This window comes from Mercenaria mercenaria, chromosome 1 (genome assembly GCF_021730395.1).
Source record: "Mercenaria mercenaria strain notata chromosome 1, MADL_Memer_1, whole genome shotgun sequence".
Classification (NCBI taxonomy): domain Eukaryota; kingdom Metazoa; phylum Mollusca; class Bivalvia; order Venerida; family Veneridae; genus Mercenaria; species Mercenaria mercenaria.
The window spans coordinates 94,541,752-94,549,044 of NC_069361.1; the positions used below are offsets into that span (position 1 = coordinate 94,541,752).

The 7,293-nt window shown below is 34.4% G+C and overlaps 1 long non-coding RNA gene across 1 annotated transcript; it reads right to left on the reverse strand.

Annotated features, from left to right (window-relative positions):
* Positions 1–3,954: 3,954 nt before the first annotated feature.
* On the reverse strand, positions 3,955–6,469 carry LOC128555319 (uncharacterized). The gene is made up of 3 exons (XR_008369981.1): positions 6,196–6,469; positions 5,957–5,987; positions 3,955–4,114 (listed from the first exon to the last, which is right to left on the reverse strand). It is a non-coding gene; the product is annotated as an uncharacterized LOC128555319 (long non-coding RNA).
* Between the last annotated feature and the right edge of the window lie 824 nt (positions 6,470–7,293).

Genomic DNA, 7,293 nt, shown 5'->3' on the forward strand with positions numbered 1-7,293 from the left:
GTAATGATACCTGTAGATATAAAAAGTTATTGATAAATTATTGTAGAAATCCCAGAATGCAAAACCCAAACACAGGATGTAACTTTATGGTATATAATTATAGGTAAATATAGAGAATTACTTTAGTTGCAATACCTTTATAATAGGTTGATATGTAGTGCAGTTCTGCATTGAAAAATAGTAGAATTAACTTTTTTTCTGGTGTGTTATTTAAAAACAAAGTTTTGTAGTAGCATGTAAATGTCATGCATTTCATTTATTAGCTCACTCTGAGCCTTTGCTCACTGTCCGGTGTCAGTCCACACTTTCCATTAAACAACATCTCCTAAACCACTGTGCTAATTTTGATGAAACTTCACAGGATGATCCTTGGATGATCTTCTTCAAAAAATTGTTCAAAGAACTGAATTCCGTATAGAACTCTGGTTGCCATGGCAACCGAAAAGAAAACTTTAAAAATCTTCTTATCTAAACCACAAGGCCTAGGCTTTGATATTTGGTATGTAGCATCATCCTAACAACAATATGGGCCTCTACCAAGATTGTTCAAATTACCCCCCTAAGGTCAAATATGGCCCCGCCCCAGGGGTCACATGGTTTTATATAGACTTATATAGGGAAAAACTTTGAAAATCTTCTAGTCAAAAACAAAAGGGCCTAGGCCTTCGATATTTGGTATGTAGCACCATAGAGTTGGCCTTTAAAAAGATTGTTTAAATAATTCCCCTAGGATGAAATATTGCCCCGCCCAGGGGTCACATGGTTTTGTATAGACTTTTATAGGAAAAAAACTTTTTGTCTGAAACCACAACACCTAGGCTTTAGATATTTAGTATGAAGAATTGCCTTGTGATCCTCTACCAAGATTGTTCAAATTATTCCCCTGGGGTGAAAAAAGGCCCTGCCACGGCGTTCCCTAGTTTTACATAGACATATATAGAAATTTGTTTTTTAAATCTTCTTGTCTGAAAGTCCAAGGCCTATGCCTTTGATATTTTGTTTGTATCATTACCTAGTTGATCTCTAACAAGATTGTTTGAAATATGTCCCATGGGTGAAAAAGAGGCCCCGCCCCAGGGGTCTATTGATGAGTTATATAGGAAAAAATACTTCAAAAATCATCTGATTATATTTCCTAGACTGTTTAATTATATTTAAAAGATGACCCCAACTCATAACACCCGACTGTGACCTTGACCTACTGACCTACTCTTGTTTTTTAGCTCACCTGAGCACAAAGTGATCGGGGTGAGCTATTGTAATCGTTCACCGTCTGGCGTCCATCCGTCCGGCGTCTGTCCATCCACACTTTCCTTTAAACATCTCCTCCTAAACAACAGGCCAATTTTTAATGAAACTTCACAGGGATGTTCCTTGGATGGTCTTCTTTAAAAAATTGTTCAAAGAATTGAATTCCATGCAGAACTCTGGTTGCCATGGCAACCGAAAGGAAAAACTTTAAAAACCTTCTTCTCAAAAACTAGAAGCCCTAGAGCTTAGATATTTAGTGTGAAGCATTGCCTAGTGGACCTCTACCAAGTTTGTTCAAATTATGACCCCCGGGGTCAAAATTGACCCCGCCCCAGGGGTCACTTGATTTTACATAGGAAAATCTTTAAAAATCTTCTTCTCAAAAAACAGAAGGCCTAGAGCTTAGATATTTGACATGTAGCATTGCCTAGTGGACCTCTACTAAAGTTGTTCAAATCATGACTCTGGGGTTAAAATTGACCCCGCCCCAGGGTCACTTGATTTTACATAGGAAAATTTTCAAAAAATTTCTAAAAATAAACCAGAAGGCCTAGATCTTAGATATTTGACATGTAGCATTGTCTAGTAGACTTCTACAAAATTTGTTCAAATCATGACCCCCAGGTTCAAACTGACCCGTCCCATGGGGTTACTTGATTGTACATAGAAAAATCTTCAAAATTTTCTAAAAATAAACCAGAAGGGTTAGAGCTTAGATATTTAACATGTAGCATTGCCTAGTGGACCTCTACAAAAGTTGTTCAAATCTTGACCCTTAGGGTCAAATTGACCCAGCCCCAGGGGTTACTTGATTGTACATAGGGAAATCTTCATAAATTTGCTAAAATAAACCAGAAGGCTTAGATACTTGATATGTAACATTGCCTAGTAGATTCTACCCACTTTGTTCAAATCATGACCCCCGGGGTAAAGTTTGCCCGCCCCAGGGGTTACTTAATTGTACATTGGAAATCTTCCAAAAAAATTCTAAAAATCATCAGTTTGACATTTGAAATATGTAGCTCATATTACTCAGGTGAGCGATCCAGGGTCATCATGACCCTCTTGTTACAGATACAGACTTAAAATTTGGATGACATGTATAATTTTGCACACTTACCTTAAAGCTGACTTTCAGTGAACATGAATATAACCTACTGACCTACTTATTTTTGTTTTTTGATGCTTTAGCAAAGAAATTTGTTCCAGGAAGCAACTTAACTTAGGTGAGCGCGATATAGGACCATCATGGCTCTCTTGTTTATTAATTACCTCCCTTTAATATGATAAACTATTTTGTTATATTTGTATTTATTTTTCCATGCCAGTTTAAGAAATAAAATCACATTAAATCTTAAAATGAAAAAAAAAAACATTTGAAAGCATTCACCAGACATTTTTCAAACTACATGTACATAATGTTTTATGAATTATATGATACATAGTAAGATTTATATACATTTTTAGTATGTTGCCCTATAAAATAGAAGAAGATGTAGTATGTTTTTGTGAAAAACGTCCCTTGTTGGGGGACGTTGGTAACTCTGTTACAAAATTTCGTTTTACATTAGTATTGACGACACATGTTATGCTGTTATGTAAATCTGTAGATACTTGTTTATTTTGTACTTCCTTTTGTGTGTTACTCGGAGTTTCTTTTCTTGAATTGTTCCATATTTCTGTAAAACTTTAATTCACATGCTTTCTGTGTAAAACTTTGTAACTTAATGTAATTATAATACATAAATTGTACCTACCGGTAAATGTAATTGTTAAACATATTCATTATTGAATGTAAACAAATCACAATGGTTTCGTTTGTAAAGAAAAATCAAAATAAAGATGGAAATATCAATATTCCTTTGAATTTGTTTTTTTTTAAAGATGATTTTTGTTCCAGCCTGCTCTAGCAGTCTTTTTCCAGAAAGAGATGCCACTTTTCAAACAACAACAGAGATGGACCATAAAATGGTTTTACGAAAAAGGCCTGCATGTGACCAGCGTAAAAAAGAAAAACTACATGAGTAGCATATGAAAGAGATAACATATGAAAAGCATATAAAGTAGAATCATATGAGTAGCATATGAAAGGAGCTCGCATATGAAAAGCATAAAAAAAGGAGACGCATATGATTAGCATATGAAAGGAGATAACATATGAATTTGATATCGGTATCATGCCCATATCATATGCTAGGCCTTTCAATTTGCATATGAAATTCATATGCTAATCATTTCATATGAAACTGATAAAATTTTCATATGAGAATCATAAATCGATATCATATGCATTTCATATGCGGCTCTTTTTTTATGATTAGCATATGAAAGGTCTCATATGAAAATCATATGATTATCATATCGGTTTCATATGTGGCGATATTGCCTGTGATATACACAGTGGACTATTAGTACCAGGCTATGTATACCCTAGCTTAAAGTTAGTATCAATATGATATGAGCCGCGCCATGGGAAAACCAACATAGTGGGTTTGCGACCAGCATGGATCCAGACCAGCCTGCGCATCCGCGCAGTCTGGTCAGCATCCATGCTGTTCGCTTTCAAAGACTATTGTAATTAGAGAAGCCATTAGCGAACAACAGGATCCTGACAAGACTGTTGGTTTTCTCATGGCACGGCTCATATAGCACTGTCTAAATTGTTAAAAAAAATAACGACATAATATGTGTTCAAAAAAAGGAGGTCCATTAAACAACTCACAGTAAACATCTAAATGCTCATAGACAGATTCCATTTCAGTTTCTGAGGGGTCATATCCCAGTTTGCGAAGCATTTTCTCCAGATGCCTGTACTCTACCTCGTCAATACCTGTCTTGTACTCATCGAACACGCGATGATAATCTACAATATATGTATAATAATAGCAATATATGGTTTGAACATGTATGTATAAGGTCACGTGTTTAAATAAAGAATTTCTCTAGTTGAATGTTGTTTTTTTCCTGCAAACTGTTACTTTGATTTTCAAATATTTCAGTCTGTTGTTTCTAGATGTCAGATATCTACGAGGAGTCTGCCAGTTCAAGTTTATGAACGGCTCCAAATCAAGATCAGAGTACTGTGTAAGCTAGTAGTACATTTAGAGAGATTAATTCTAATAAATCAAAATATTACACGTTGTTTGAATATCTGATTTATGTGGCACACAAATATGCCATCTGATACTGTCCATCAAATATTATTGCTTTCTCCACATGCCAATACAAATTTTACATGGAAAAGGCGAACTAAATTTAAGAATTTCATAAATGCATGGGCATATAGATTATATATAAAAGCAAAAGGGTCAGGCCACAAGTTTTCACAACATTAAAAGGTTGGCTTAATAGCATTTGAGCCGCGCCATGAGAAAACCAACATAGTGCGTTTGCGACCAGCAAGGATCCAGACCAGCCTGCGCATACGCGCAGTCTGGCCAGGATCCATTGTTAGGAATTTGCATGTTACTTCAATATGATAATCAAAATTGTAAAATATAGTAACATTACAAACAAGGAATCGGTAAAACCGAATAATGAACTCCGATGCATGTACTAACTTCCCGTCAATGGCCTCTATCATTTTGTGAAGTTTCAATGAAATGCCATTAATACTTTTTCAAGTAATACTCAGGACAAGCCTTATTCTGTATAATAAAGGGAGATAATTCAAAAACTAGGTAAGGTAGAGTTATGGTTCTTTAATACTGCACTTCCCGTCAATGGCCTTTATTATTTTGTGAAGTTTCAATGAAATGCCGTTAACAGATTTCAAGTAATGCTCTGGACAAGCCTTATTTTGTATAATAAAGGGAGATAATTAAAAAACTAGGTAAAGTAGAGTTAGGGTTCTTTGACGCTGCACTTCCCGTCAATGGCCTCTATCATTGTGTGAAGTTTCAAGGAAATGCTCAAAAATACCTTTCAAGTAATGCTCCGGATAAGCCTTATTTTGTATAATAAAGGGAGATAATTCAAAAACTAGGTAAGGTAGAGTTATGATTCTTTGACACTGCACTTTGTCTCAATGGCCTCTATGATTATGTGAAGTTTCAATCAAATCATTAATGACTTTAATACTTTTCAAGTTATACCCTGGACAAAAGTGTGACGGATAGACGGAGCGACGGACGTTCCTACATATGGGTATTTACCCTTTTGTTCTATTTTTTCCACGTAAAAGAAAAATAGCCACATAAAAGCTTACGGAATGAATGACATCAAAGAAAAAGTACAGTTACCTATAGTTCCTATAGCCACCTAAGTATGCAAATGTGGGCTCAGACGGACGGACAAAGCGGCAACTATACGCTCGCCCTTCGGGAGCATAGAAATAAAAATACAATCTGTCACTATACAAGTGTCATTGAAAAATATCTAAATTATTTAAAAACAAACACCATTAATATTAAACACCGGTTTGCCATTATACTATGTTTGAAAATAGGTATATTTCCATATTCTGCTGTACGTATGGTGTATTCGATAATTACAACATCTGTTACAAGTTCCCTAACAATTATCTATAACACAATCAGGAATATAACTACATAATCTGTTCATTACTGAATGCATGTATCATGCATTTCGCGTTTATATATTGCCTTAGGGGGTTACTTAAATGTCACGTGAAGTACAAATGTGAAGTACAAATTGCATAGATTTAAATAAATGTGGTTTTATAAATCATGATTAATTTACCAACCTTTTACTTTTGCATCTGACAATTTATCGACCTGTAATGGATAAAAAGAAACCAAACTGATACAAAATATAATGTGCAGACTTCTTAGTAGCATATATAACGTGTATTTGTTAAACGTATTTAATTTTAAATTATCATGTCATTAAGTACATGTAATTGTCAATGCTGTGTATTTGCATCTTTTATCAAATAATGTCGTGTACAACTCTGCAATAAAACAAACAAGAAAACAAACTTACCATTGTTTCACAATATCAGTATCCACGCTTTAAAGATAAACAAACATGTATCTACATTAACCTAATTCACGCTTAGTATTGACCTACTTGATAAAACGTAACCTTTTTTCCTTTCGTTTGAACATTAAACCATAAGTCGTCACGGACTGTGGTTAACACTGCAATATATCATGCTCTGTTTATAACATTAACATTACAGTCGATACAAGATAATTATGAATACATGATTAATTAATTACTCTCTCTCTCTCTCTCTCTCTCTCTCTCTCTCTCTCTCTCTTATTTTAATAGAATTAACTTTGTTACAAAAAAGTTCGTCTTTTCATTTTAAAAATCCTGTCTAATTTCTTACAGGTACGAGAACTTTACATCACAAATACACAGACTGCTGATTTCATGGAACTGTTGATAAAGTCTCTACAATAAAGTTTTCCATACTTACAGTGCTATCAGTCTGACATATATCTAAAGTATATGTGATACTCAGTTTCTTAAAGATAAATGCTGCTGCTATAGCTCAAGCAGAAGAAATATTTGCAAAAACGTAATACGTATAACAGTAATTGCACTAATTGTACTCAAGAATTTATGCAGCTCTAAATGTTAATTTAAGACAAGAACAATCCGACGAGACAATGATAAAGCTTTTTTTTTACACTAGCATTTTTGAGTAACGCTATTTTATCCTCAACTACTCATGCATGTGATGCTGTCCCTTCTGTACTTGGCAAAGATGTAATGTTAAAAAAGGTATCATTTACATATCGATAGGGGTGTTTTTCATATTGCATTGCTTATTTTGTGTCCATTCTTTTCCTTCGGGCCAGTGTTATTTAACAAGGAATTATATGCAGATTAACTGTTCCTTTTGCTTCTTTTTAAGATAACTGCTGTCCAGTGTACGAAATATCCAAGTATCAAACGCTCAAAAGAAATTGTGATAGCATTTGCAAAACATTTTATTTGAACATGGTAAATTTTCTATCATTACTTCGAATGTTATCGGTCAAGCTTATTCCAAAATAAAAAAAAGTGTTAGAACTATAAGTTAAGGTGTTACACAGAGCTGGTGAAAACATATATCCACATCGACAGCAT